Source organism: Columba livia, chromosome 24 (genome assembly GCF_036013475.1).
Source record: "Columba livia isolate bColLiv1 breed racing homer chromosome 24, bColLiv1.pat.W.v2, whole genome shotgun sequence".
In the NCBI taxonomy this organism is placed as follows: domain Eukaryota; kingdom Metazoa; phylum Chordata; class Aves; order Columbiformes; family Columbidae; genus Columba; species Columba livia.
Genome location: NC_088625.1, coordinates 175,936 through 188,228, shown reverse-complemented (window position 1 = coordinate 188,228; position 12,293 = coordinate 175,936). Strand labels below are relative to the sequence as shown.

Below are 12,293 nucleotides of genomic sequence, written 5' to 3'. Positions count from 1 at the left end.
ACCCCAAATACTAATGGAGACATTGAATACAATTGATTTGTGTCAGGCTTGTGACCTCCCCATATACTCTCCTGATTGCTGCCCTGGGACTGGCTGACACAGGGCTTGAGTGTCTGCCATGACCAAGCCGCCAGGAGCCCTCTGGAGATGAAGGCCCTGAGTAAATAAATCAAAGGGAGGGATTACTCCATTCCTAGTTCCACCTCGCTGTACATCTGTAGTAGCAGGGAGAGCAAAAGCTGTTCTTGCACCATCCTCAACTATGTTGTTGTCCCACAGAACAATACTGCACAGATTGGCTGGTCCTGCATGTGCTGCACAGCTCTGGGGCTGGCGCCCATGTGCTGCGCTCCATTCCTGCGGTTTGCGGTCACACACGCTCGTGCACGCCTGCAGAAAGCGCGTCTGCCCCGGCACCGTCTCTGCTGTGTGTGCATGAAGATTCACCCGTGCACGTGTGCACAGCATGCGCCGCATGCGCCGAGGCTGCGCGGGGGGTCCGGTTTGCGACACAAGCGGCACAGGCCGGCTGCGGTGAGCGAGCTGCGGGCAGGCTGGCAGAGCGGGCGGCGCGGGGGGAGCTGAGGAGCAACCGCAGCAGCCGGACAGCGCAGGAGCTGTTTGCACAGACCCGAAACCGCCGCTGCCCGCGGGGGCCCGTTGCTGCCCGCGCCCAGGGACGGTGCGGGCGGGGAGCCCCGGCTGCGGCGCGGGGGGCGCCCCGTCCTGCCCGGACCCCCGGCCCGGGCTCCGCCGGCTTTGTGTCCCCGGGCGTTGCGGTTCCAGGGCCGGCCCTGCCTGCTCACATTTTCCAAACCCGCACTCGCAGGAAGGCGCCGTATCAGGATAAGAGTCCTCCCCGCCCGCCCCGCTGCCACCTTCCCGCTCCCCAGCCCTGGGTGGCGGTGGGAGGCGCCGGCTTCGCCCATGGCTGCATTTATCACGCTGGTGGCCTCGCTAAATAGTTTAACCCTTTGCGCTCCACACACTCGCAGGCTGCCTGGTGGGCTCTGGCTATTTGGGCTCTATTGGGCAGCAGCAGCAGAAGCTCCTTTTTAGCTCTAGCACCAACAAACCTCAGCCTTTTCTTGGTTCACCGCTGGCCAGGGGCTGCTCTCGACAGCAGCGATGTGCCGAGACCTGAGACAGCAAAGCGCATGTCTCTGCGGGGCTCTGTGCGAGGAGCAGCCCAAATACAGCACAAGCGTGCGCAGGGGCCGCCTGAGGCCAGGCTGCTGTGGTAGGAGTTACGCTCGTCTCCTGTGCCAGTGACAGGACTTGCCGCACCACGCAGCGGACCTGGGATGGCTTCCCCTGGGCTGCAGCGCGCATCTGGGGGATGGGAGGATGGGGCTGGTGTTCCAAGTGTGCAGGAGTCACGGGAAGGGAAGAGACTTGAAGAGCTATGCTGTGCCTGCATGTGTGCGGGTATTACGAGTGCATCTGATGCTGCAGAAATAGCATCCAGGATACTGAGCCTCGGTGCCTTTGTGATCTGGAACCTTGTCAGGAGTTTGTCTTTGCTAGGTGATGGTGTGTCAGCATTTAGGAAGAGGAGGGCTCAGCTCAGTTAAATTCTCCTCCAGTACTGTGTTTTGCCTTTAGGACTGCAGCACAGGGAAATCCCAGTGTGTGGAGGGGGAGCCAGGGCCCAGCTCTGGCGGATGCTGAGCAGGAGGCTGTGCCTGTCTGTCTGGGCTGCTTCACATCATGTCTTTCCACATGCTGGTTTCTCCTGGCTGTGGTGGGTGAATGGCCTTGGCCTGCTGGAGATGTGACAGTTAATAAGGTAGTGCAAATGAAGAGAGGGCCCAAAAGATGCTTTTAGGCCAGAGCCTACTTCTGCAGCGGTAATGTGGCCTCTTCCATCCCCTTGCTGGACCTTTGCCTTTCTGGGGGAATGCAGGATGAGCCTGTGTGGATTTAACGCTGGAGCCGCCACCGGCTCCCTGCTCTGTACCCACGTGGATCAGCAAAGCAGAGGGCTGCCCCTGGAACCCGCATTTCGCAGCCCCAGGCTCGTTTCCTCCACCCCCGTGGTTCTTCCACGTCTGGGGCTGCTGCGGGGGCTGCTCTGGGGCTGGAGCGAACCACCAGGGAAACGCTTCGCAAAGAGGCAGCTCCAGCTAACTGCGAGTCACATCGTTAATTCCAGTATAGTTAATTGGACCTGATTAATCATATTCATAAGTGTAATGAGGACCTTGGCCACAGGGGTCTTGAGAAGGTCTGAGCTTGGGGCTGGCGCTCTAGAGAGGTGATGGGAATGAACAGCTTGGGATCCGTTTCTGTGTACTCCAGATGTCCTCACACACCACAGCAGAAGAAGACAAGGCTGATCCTTCCAACCCTGCATCCCAATGTCCTCTGCACCCCATAGAAGCAGAACGTGTCAGGAGCTTCTGGGTGGCTGGTTCCACTTTTTCCCCACAAGGCTGGAGTTTCAGTCAGACGACTCCCTCTTGGTCCTTGACTAGTTTGGAAGGGACGCTCTTGTTTTCCTGGGTTTATGTTTTGCAGCCCAAAGGCAGGAAAACCCCGTGCAAGGGAGAGTCAGGTAACAGCCAGCCCGGGCACCTCGGCCAGGGTCTCGCTAATGTTCTGATGCACCAGGCAGCTCCGGGGATGAGCTGCTGCTGTGGTGCTGGTGGTGTTGGCAGATGGAGGCTTTGAGGAGTTGCGAGGACTCTGCTTCTCTGTTTCCTACCCTCCCTGTCTCTTCTAGTGTGGGTGTAATGATAGAGGAGGGAAGGGGAGACTGGGAGTCGGAGTCAAGTGTAGGGAGGGCAGCTAGCCCGGCAGATGTTAATTAAAGGCAGAGGCTCAGTGCTGAGCCGGTGGCGGCTGGTCCTCCTGCTGACCTTTTCCAGTCTCGTTCTGCCACTTTCATGTCGGCAGGCTGGCAGAGATGCGAGGGGCTGTGATGTAGAAAGCCTGAGGGGCCGCGGGGAAGGAGCAGGAGGCAGAGGTAGCCAGAGGGCCCGGAGGACAGGTGGCTCCGCACGTCCCCCCTGCACCAGACATAGCTGCAGGGAAAGAGCTGCCAGTCTCCCCCTGGCACCCAGCTGTCATGCCAGACAGCGGTGCTTGGGCACTGTCTTTAACCCGCTGTGCCCATGCATGCTGTCTGCAGGGAAACGAGCCCAGTGCTGCTGCTGGGAAGGATGGAAGTGTGAAAACATGTGACTGTTGGCTGATGAGGCACTGGGGAGCTCAGCAGAGAGGTGTGGAGGGGGGTGTCCGGCTGTGGTTGAGTGGCTGGTGTAAGCAAACGATACCCGATGCTGCTTTTTGTAAAGGGGTCCCCAGTGACCCGCACGCGGTCCCTTCTGTCCGCTGTCCCCAGCGGCTCCCGCAGGCGCCGGAGCTGCCCGGCCTGCAGGGGGCGCTCCGCTGCCCGCGCGGAGAGGGGCGGGGCCAGGCACGCGCCGCCCCGCCCCGCCGGCTGCGCACCCCGCGCCTCGGCAGGGGGCGCTCCCGCCGCAGCACCCCGGCTTTTTTGGGGGCAGCGGGGATGTCCCCCTCCCTGCCGCTGGCAGCCTCCCGAGCCGGGGGAGGGCCCCGCTGGCGGCTGCATGAGGGCAGATGTGTTGTCTTCATTCCACCATTCCACCAAGATGGGTGCTTGTCCCTTCGTCCCCTTTAGCTCTGCCGTGCTGGAAGGTGCTGCCAGGTGGTCCCTGCAGCCAGGCAGATGACACATCCCGGTCAGGATGCTGCTGGCATCACCCAGGAGAGGGTGGGCTGGCTGGGTGCGCCTGTGCCTTCTGCCTGCGAGGGGAGGGCGCAGGCAGGGAATGCGGGCAGCCAGCAGCCAGCTGTGTCCTCTCCCGGCTGCACCCTGTGCGCCCGCAGCAGCAGCCCCGGGTTGAGCCACGGCTCCCGAGATCAGTGCAGGGCTGCACTTCTGCTGCCCCGCTGGAGCAAATGGTGTATTTGAGAGAGAGGTGATTTCCACCTAAGCTGGCACTGCTAAGCCATCTCACGTCCTGCACCCCTCTGTGCCCTGGGTCTCATCTGGCTCTCACTGCTCCTGTCGCCTCCGCCCCGGTGTAGCTGTCAGTGGAGGCTGTTGCTTAGGGGAAGATGGTGGTTAATGTGTGGAAAACTTGTTGGTAAAGACAGTAACATGCTACCCTTCCCAGGTGCCGGGGCCAGCCCTGCTCTGTCTGGAAGATGTGGCAGAGAGGGGCTGAGGCGTGGGCTCTCCCAGCACAACTGGAATCGGAGGTTTATGGAGCTTGTCTGAAATGTACTGGTGGAACAGAGCGGGCTGGTGTTCCAGCTGCTGAACCAAGACTTAGATGCTTAGGGAGAGAAGCCCCGATGCTGTGGCAGGGAGGGTGCTGGTGATGCTGGGACGCGGGCGTCAGACGGCCCGGTGCGCTGGGCCTCGCGTAGCGGCGTGGCCACTCGCCGGCAGATGCTGCCAGCCCCCGGGCGACCCCAGCCCGGGCCGGGCCGCCGCTCCCGGCGCGGTGCCGCTCCCCGGCGAGGCCGCTGGGCGGCCGGCGCGGCGCGACCAGGAAGCGGTTAATCAGCGCGCGGGGCTTTTATTTTGACAGGGCAGCGCCGGGCTCGGAGGAAAGTGAATGATCCTGTTTCTCCAAATGATTATTCAGGCTCCGGCGGAGAAAGGAGCACTCGGCACGCAGCGCCTCGCCCCTCGCCACGGCGTCCCCGCCCGCGCCCGGGCCGCCGCGCCCGCCGGCTCCGCAGCCCGCCGCCCGCGCCCGGCCGCCCGCCGCAGCGCGGGGAAGCCGCCCGCGGCCCGGGGCCGGGCGGGCAGCCGGGGCCCGCCGCGGCCGGACGCGCAGCCCCGCCGGCGGGCGCGGGCTGGAGCAGGCGGAAGGAGCGGCGCGGCGGGGCGGGGGGCTCCGCCGGCAGCGCCGCCGCCGGCCCCGGCCCCGCGTCCCGCGGCGGGCGGCCGAGCCATGAGCGCGGCCCGCGCCGCCGGCCCCGCGCCGCCGGCCGGCCCTCAGCAGCCCGCGGAGCCGCAGCGCTGCGCCGCCCCGGCGGGCTCGCCCGGCCTGCCCTGAGCCGCGCCGCCGCCGCCGAGGTGAGTGCCCCGCCGGGCGCGGGCGGCCGCCACCCCATTGTTCCGCCCCGGGGCGCGGGGTCCGCCGGGAGCCGCGCTGCCAGTCCGCCGCGGCGCTCCGGCTCCCGGGGCGGCGGGGGCTGCGGGTGGGGGCGGCAAGACTCGGCGGGGAGACGGCCTGCCGCCGCTCGGGCTGCCCGGCGGGTCCTCCCGGGGCTCCCGGCCGGGCCGGGGACACGGACCGGCCGTGCAGGCTGGCCGGGGATGCACTGTCAGCGCACCCGTCGTCCCCGGGCACGTCTTGGACGTCGCCCCTCGCTTCGCTCTTGTGTTTCGGGCTCCGCTCTTCCCGGGGCAGTGTAGCCCATGGCTGCAGACGCCGGTAGTTCCTGGAGGACCAAAGAGCCTCGAGTGGGGCTCCGCTCTACGTGCAGAGAAGTTGCTTGTGCTGCGCCTGATCCTACCTGGGCCGCTCTGGGTTGTACGAGACGTTATCGGTGCCATTGAAGCCCCGGGGGAGATTGGAACGGGGATTCCTGTATCCCAACTCACCACATTTCACGTGGGGTTTCAGTAAATGCTCCTGTTGGAGCCCATCCAAGGTGTCAGGGGAGACCTCTTCCCTCTCTTTGCAGTGTCCTGCTCGATGGGCTTCTTTTTCCTTTTGAGGTAAACTGGGCATGTGGTCAGCTTGAAGAAAAAAGGGGGTAAACACTGTATGTACAGGCTTTCCTTGTGCACAGAAAGGGACCAATGTAACAAAACCTTCCCTGCCTTGTATTAGGGACGTGTCTTTAGCAGGTGGTGAACTTGTCCTCGCCCCACTCTGCTAGCAACCACTTGCTGGAGTGGAAATGTGAGAAGGATGCATATCTGAACACATAAGTAATGCTACATGACAGGGCAGGCTGTTGTGTTGCTGTGCGCAGCGGCTGTGCGCCTTGGGGGCAGCACCGTTTGACAGGGTGCAGGGCTGCGGTGTCACACGGTGTGTCCTGGCTGCCGACAGTGTGGCGGGGAGGACAACACGCAGCTTTGGCCGTGGCGCGTCCCCGCAGAGCGGTGCCATGGGAGACGCGGCTGCCTGCTCTCACCCCGCGGGACCTGCTCTGCAGACGTGGCTGCCGCTCGTTATCCTGCCCAATCGCTGCTTTGTGCCAGGCACGCAGGAGCGGCGTGCAGCTCCTTCAGCCCTCGGTCGCCAGGTCTCTGCAAGAGGATGTACGTGCGCCTTGTTTTGCTACTTTGGAGGCATGAGGGATAAGAAAAGTGAGTCACGGAGGAAGTGATTTGCCCAAGGTCGCACGGCAAGTCTGTTCCAGTGGTGAAGCAAGACTTCCCGCAGGTTCGGTGCCTGCAGTAGCACTGGCTGTTGCCACATGTGGGTGTATGGTGCACGCCCACAGCTGGTACTAGTGCAGAAATCATCAGGTCGACATTCCCCGATTCTTTCTCTCCCCTGGGCAGACAGCTGAGTGCATCGATGTGCTGTCTCTACAGCAACTGTCTGCCTCACTGGGGGCCCTTCCCAGAGCGTTCACACCGTAAACACTCTGGAACCTTTTCGTCTGTTTTTTAATACGTGTGTTGCCATTTTAGCTGGGCAGATGGTGTGACTGGTGCCTCCTCACCACCCTGACCTGTAATGTTGTAGGTGTTACTGTGTCTCCCTCCCCCGAAAGTCCCTGTCCTCTTTCCAGACCCCCCCGCTGAAAAAAAAAAAGGCAGATAAAGGAAAGCTTACTGAGAAACTTGAAACCACAGTTGTTGTTCACTTGGGGAAAGTAAAATAGTTATGTTTGGTACTTTGAAGCCTTTGACCTTTTGTATCTCGCCATGTCACTGTTGGAAGGTGGCTCTGGCTGCCGTGTGACGGAGGGGACAGACCACTGTGTGACGGAACAGGGCCGTGGTGAAACTGGACGGGCTGAGCCGGCTGGGCTGTGCTGCCCCAGGGCGGCTGCCGAGGGTGCGCGGGAGCTGCGCGTCAGTTCCCAGCGACCTCAGGCCCGCAGAGCTGCGGACCTCGTTCGTGCTGGCTTGGGGTCCCTCGGCTCTGTGCTCAGCTCAGCCTTTCGGTTTATTGAGTTGTTGACCTGGGTGGCATCACCTCCTCTGGACTTGCTGGTTTTGGGGGGAAAACTTTGCTTTTCCTTCTCCCTGCTGCTGCCCCGTCTCTTGTCAGTACAGCGTCCAGCTCCGCGTTGACATCAGCACAGCCTTTGCTTCTTTGCTGTGTCTCAGGCGATGGTGTCAGGCTCGGCTGCTGCGAGGAGTGAAAGTTCTTAGCCGTTGGCACAGGCGAGGCTGCGATCCTTCCGGGCACGCCGGCCGTGCCCCGCGGCTGTAGCCAAGCAGAACCCCTGAGCTTGCCCTGCAAATGTCATTTTCTTGTGCTCTTGCTCTTTGGCAGAGACCCAGTGTCGCACCCGTGCCCTGGATGGGGGGAGCGCAGGAGAGCTGTGCTACGTTTGTGACTACTTTTGGCATTTTTAACAGAAAACATGGTATGTAGATGCGTGGTTATATGACATAATGAAGGATGCAGATATCATAGTGACATGATGTACAGATGCAGCAATATTGTGTCAGTGTTGTTTAAGCTGCATCAGCGAAGCGCTAGGAGGATTGCCAGTATGACTCTTTTGGCAAATAAAAATCTAATGCAGGTCAGGACTTGGTGTCACTCTGCTCTTCTTTCTTTCCAGGAAGACGTTGACTGGTAAACACATTTTGTGGTGATCTCACATGTGGTTCCTCGTTCCTAGGCGGTGTGGGACCTTTGGATGCTGAGTTTGTGCAGTTGCTCTCCATGAGACACCTACGAGGTGTCTTGTAGCACTGAAGCTGTGGAAAAATACACCCATCCTGGAGAAAGGGGCCCAAGAAGCGTTGCAGCCGCTTTGCTTCTCCGCTGTGCGTTTCCAGCAGCTCTGTGCGGCACGGCGGGGTGGGAATGGCCAGAGCAATATTCCTCAGTTTGTCGTGGCTGGCGTTTCGAAGTTGCGTGCTCCTTTCCGTCGGGTTGGCCTTTGCTCCCTGGGCTGGTTTCCTTTTGCGAGCGCTGCCCCAGCACCCCGGGGGGAAGGTCCCCAGGAGCTGTTACCGCTGGTTGGCAGGGATGGTTTCTGTTGCTGCGTTTTGCCCTCCCTCCGCCTTTCCCCGGGAGGCAACACCAGCTGAAGCACGTGGCGTGGGCGAGAGGCACCTTTCCTCCTTCCGTGCTGCCCGCTCCAGATCACCTGCTTGGCACTGGCCCCTTCCTGGGAACGGGCAGCTGGTTTTGTTTTCTCCCTACCTGATTTTCTTTGAAACTCAGAGGCGGAGAGGATGATGGATTTTGTTCTAATTGGGGCCAGTTCACGGTGGCGTTTGCCATTGCCACAGGATTGTGCTCGGCAGGAGCCAGCATAGAGGAAGCACTTAGTGTCACTGGCACCTGCTTTTGATTTAAAGGAGAGTCACGCTACAGAGGGGCGGCTGGCCAGGAGCCCTGCACGTCCTCAGCGAGCAGAGCCGTGCCTGTCGGTGCCCTGCGTGCCCTGCAGAGCCGAGCGGCAGCCTGTTCTGCTCCCTCTGGGCGCAGACAGCGCGATGAGATCCGCTTCCCACCCGCTCAGCAATTCTCAGAGAGACGGGCCGGTGCCTCAGCGGCTGCCGGTGTCTGGGCACCTGGCACCTGGTCCTGCAGCGTCGTTCTGGGTGGCTGCAGGCACGGGAGCGTGCTCGCTGCGCCTGCGCATCTGTGGGAGATGTCTTTCCTCCGGTGTGGGCAGATCACCTGCCAGCTTTGGCCAGAGCTGCTAGAGAAAACAGCGCCTTGTTGCTGGGTTTTATGTCCACCAAGAGCAGGAGCTAGGTTTGGGGATGGTTCTTTTTGCAGCTGTGACTCGAGATGCCTTGAATCCCAGTGAGGGGATGATTGGGAACCTCTTCTGGTGCCTCAGGATGGCTCTGAGGCTGGGCTGCGTGCCGTGCCCAGAGGTGGGGCGTCACCCGGTTTGGTGAGGAGCTCTGCCGGAGCCAAGTGCCAGGCCGGGAGCCAGGTTTGTGAGCCATGCCAGAGAGGACGAGACTTGGAAAGCGAGGCAGAGCTCCTCCTGTGCGAGAGATGGCCTGAAATACCGAGCAAAACCACATAGTGCTCCTTGTTCCTGCCTGTGCCTACTGGTGTTCCCTCTCCCTGAAGCGTGTGGGAGGCCACGGGACTGGTCTGCTGGGGATCAGGGCACTGCGCTCCTCGGGCACCCCTGTTCCAGCCTGCCTCTGTGGGCTGCTGCTTGAATTGGCTTGTTTTGCTGTTGGTTTTTTTCCTTTTAACCCAGCTTCTTGTTGTACCTTTCCTCATCCATTCTTGTTGCTGTAGGCGGGCTGTCCGGAGCAATGCTGCGTGCGGTCGCGCTGCTCCTTCTGTCACAGCTCAGCTGAGCAGCTTTTCTTTTCCTTGCTCAGCTGCTTAGCACTGTGCTCGAGGAGAGGAGCAGGCCGGGATACGGCTTGTGTAGAAGATGCTCTGCGGCACCGAGTGTTTGCAGACTCTGTGCTTCTCCAGGTGTAAGCAGAGGGAGAGCCGGGCCCTGCGAGCCCCGCGGCTCCTGCGTGCTGGGTGCCCTGTGACGTTCTGCGCTGTCGCAGACCAGAGGAGCCTTCTAGTGCTCCATGGAGGTGGGGGCTTGGGGTTTTCACCTCCAAAATAGAGACTGGGAGGAAAAGTGAAAGGAAATGACTTAACCCAAGGCAGGAAGGGAATGTGGGGCAGAGCGGGGGACAGAAGCCAGGATTCCCGATTCCTGCTCATCACTCTGCTTCCTCCTCGGGTGCCTCACTGGATCTCAGCCTTCTGTTTGAGTCCAGGCGTGAGGGGGCTTTTCCAGCCCTCTGAGAAGCTGCAGGTCAGGAGCTTCTCTTGTGGAGTGCCCTCAGTGCTCGGTGGGTCTGGGAGCTTTCCAGTCCCTGGCTGAGAAAGCTGAGAGTTAGAAAGCTGTGACTGGTGTTGCGACAGCAGCAGTTGCGAAGCGTATCCTTGGCCAGGGAGCCGAGTGTCTGGTTCTGCACAGAGCGCCGTGCTCCTCGTCTGATGCACGCTTTGCAGAGAAATGCCATTCTGCTAGAATGCTGTACCCTTGTTTGGAGGCCTGAACCTGGGTTTCTCTTAAGGGCTTGAGCCAAGGGACGCTGTTTCTCTCTGCTTGCCAATGAAGTGGCTTCAGGGACGGTCTTGCTTGACTTGCCGCTCAGGGCTTCGTAACTGTATGGTCAGTGTGTGCTGGTTGCTTGGTTCTGCAGGCAGTCTTCCTGATAGAAAATATTTTCTTCATATCTTCTTTGGAAGGAAGATCCTGCTAAATAGCTGCGTATCAGTGAACAGTTGTGCTCCCCTCCAGCCCGCAGGCTCAGGGCAGTGAGGAGCTGGATGGGAGCTCCGAAGGGCGGTAAGGGAGAGTGGGGGCTGTGTCTCTGGGCGACTCTCCCCAACAGCGAACTGGCCAACGCTGCAGAAAGCCCCACGGCACCAGAGCTTTCACCGCGTCCTCGTCAGGATTCGCTCCAGCGCCAGTCTGCAGCGGAGCATCGGGCCAGGCGCGGCCTGGGCAGCGCGGGTCCAGCCGCGAGCGCGGTGGCGAGGCCGCGCTGAAAGCCGCCTGTGTCCTGCCTCTGCGCAGCCTGGTTTGAACTTTCCTCTGGCAGGGAGCAAAAGGAACCAGGGAGACCTAGGGCTGGTCCAAGCAAGTTTCCTCTGCTTTCCCCGCCCCCAGATGGGACGGGGAACGGCAGCAGCTCCAGACTGCCGTCCCGGACTGGAGTGCTTCGGTGCGGGCCTTGGTCGCGACGGGTTTTGAGCAAACTCCTTTTGCCTCTGGTGTTCCCTGCCTCTTGGGCTGCGATGTGGAGAGGGGGAAGTGAAACTGTGGTTCAGAACAAGCCCTCTGGATGGCAAGAAAACTGCTGAGTAGCCGGTTTCCAGGTTGCCGAGGTCCTAGCCAGGGCCCGGCGCGGCTGCCAGAAGCAACAGGCTTGGAATTTCCTCCGGCTGGTGCCAGCTCCTCTCGGGCTGGCCGCCGCAGCACTGCTGGGGCCGGGGCTGCTCCGGAGCCCCACAGCCGGGGCACTCCCGGGGCCGCGTTGCACCGGGGCTCAGCTGCCCCCCTTGCTCTCGCAGCCTGGTTTCTGTTTTCTTTTCCAGGGTCCAAGCTGTTTTGAATTACGCAGCCTGCGCCTCCCGCGGGGCTCCTTGAGCAGCCGTCTAATGAGCTGAGCTCCTGACAAACTTTGCTCTGGCTCTGGCTACGCTTGGAAAATTTTACAGCCTTTTCAGAAAAAGGAAATGCCAGGAAAGGCCTGTCTCTTATTTTTATGAGGGGGTCCCGGTTGAGAGGGGCAAGATGGGTTTGGAAAAGAAGACAGGAAGGATTTTGTGTATATACACTTTCTAGAGATCGGGGCGAGCGGGCTTGGTGGCTCTGGGGCGCAGGCTGGTCCTCGCCCTGCTCACAGCGTCCCAGATCCTTTTCCGATGGGAAAAAGGCGTCTGTGGGGAGCAGGACGGGGATGTTCTTGGACCTGTGCAGAGGCCCGGGGAGCTGCGGAGCTTCTCTGGCAGGAGGGATGGAGGTTTCTGTGCGATCTGCAGGCATCAGCTGCTGCCAGTCGCGGTGGATGAGCGTCAGGCGTGGGCAGCGGTGGCCCTGGGCGCAGCAGCCTCGTGCCTGTCCTGCTCGGGGGGGCTTTGCCTCGTACGCCTGTCAGGAACGGGGCTCTGGATCACTATTTGATTTGGCAACCCGTGTGGGCCCGGGGAGCGGGACACGGGCACCAGAACTCTGCCCTCCTCTCTCACCGCTCCACCCATCCCCAGCGTTCTGCTTCCCGGGGCTGTGTCCCCTCCTCCACCTGGAAAACGAGTGATGTGTCCCCTTCCCAGTCTCGGGGCTCAGGCCAGAACCTGGGGCTGCGTTTGACGGCGGGGGCCGAGCGCCTTCGCGCTGCTGCCGGGAGGCACGAGCACGGCTGTGCCCGCGGCTGCTTGCACACGGGCTGTGCTGTCCCAGCACACGGGAGCTACCGGGAAAAGTACTCAAAAAATAGCTAAATACCCTTTCGTTATTGTTACTTATTTCTGTGATGCCATCTGCATCTGTCTGTTTTAGAGTGGCTGAAGTGGGTGTTTTTTGTACCGTTTAATGAGTTTCCTGATTGTCGGTGCGGAATCCTGTTTCATGTGAACTTGACACTGCAAGAGGAAGGTCCAAAGCCC

At 61.1% G+C, this 12,293-nt stretch overlaps 1 protein-coding gene across 1 annotated transcript in view; it reads left to right on the top strand.

Moving 5' to 3' along the window:
- The first annotated feature begins 4,837 nt into the window (after nt 1-4,837).
- Nucleotides 4,838-12,293, top strand: part of BCL9L (BCL9 like) — a 39,007-nt gene continuing 31,551 nt past the window's right edge. The window contains exon 1 of the mRNA XM_065040068.1: nt 4,838-5,059. The gene's annotated coding sequence lies outside the window, so the exon portion shown is untranslated. The remainder of the gene's footprint in view (nt 5,060-12,293) is intronic.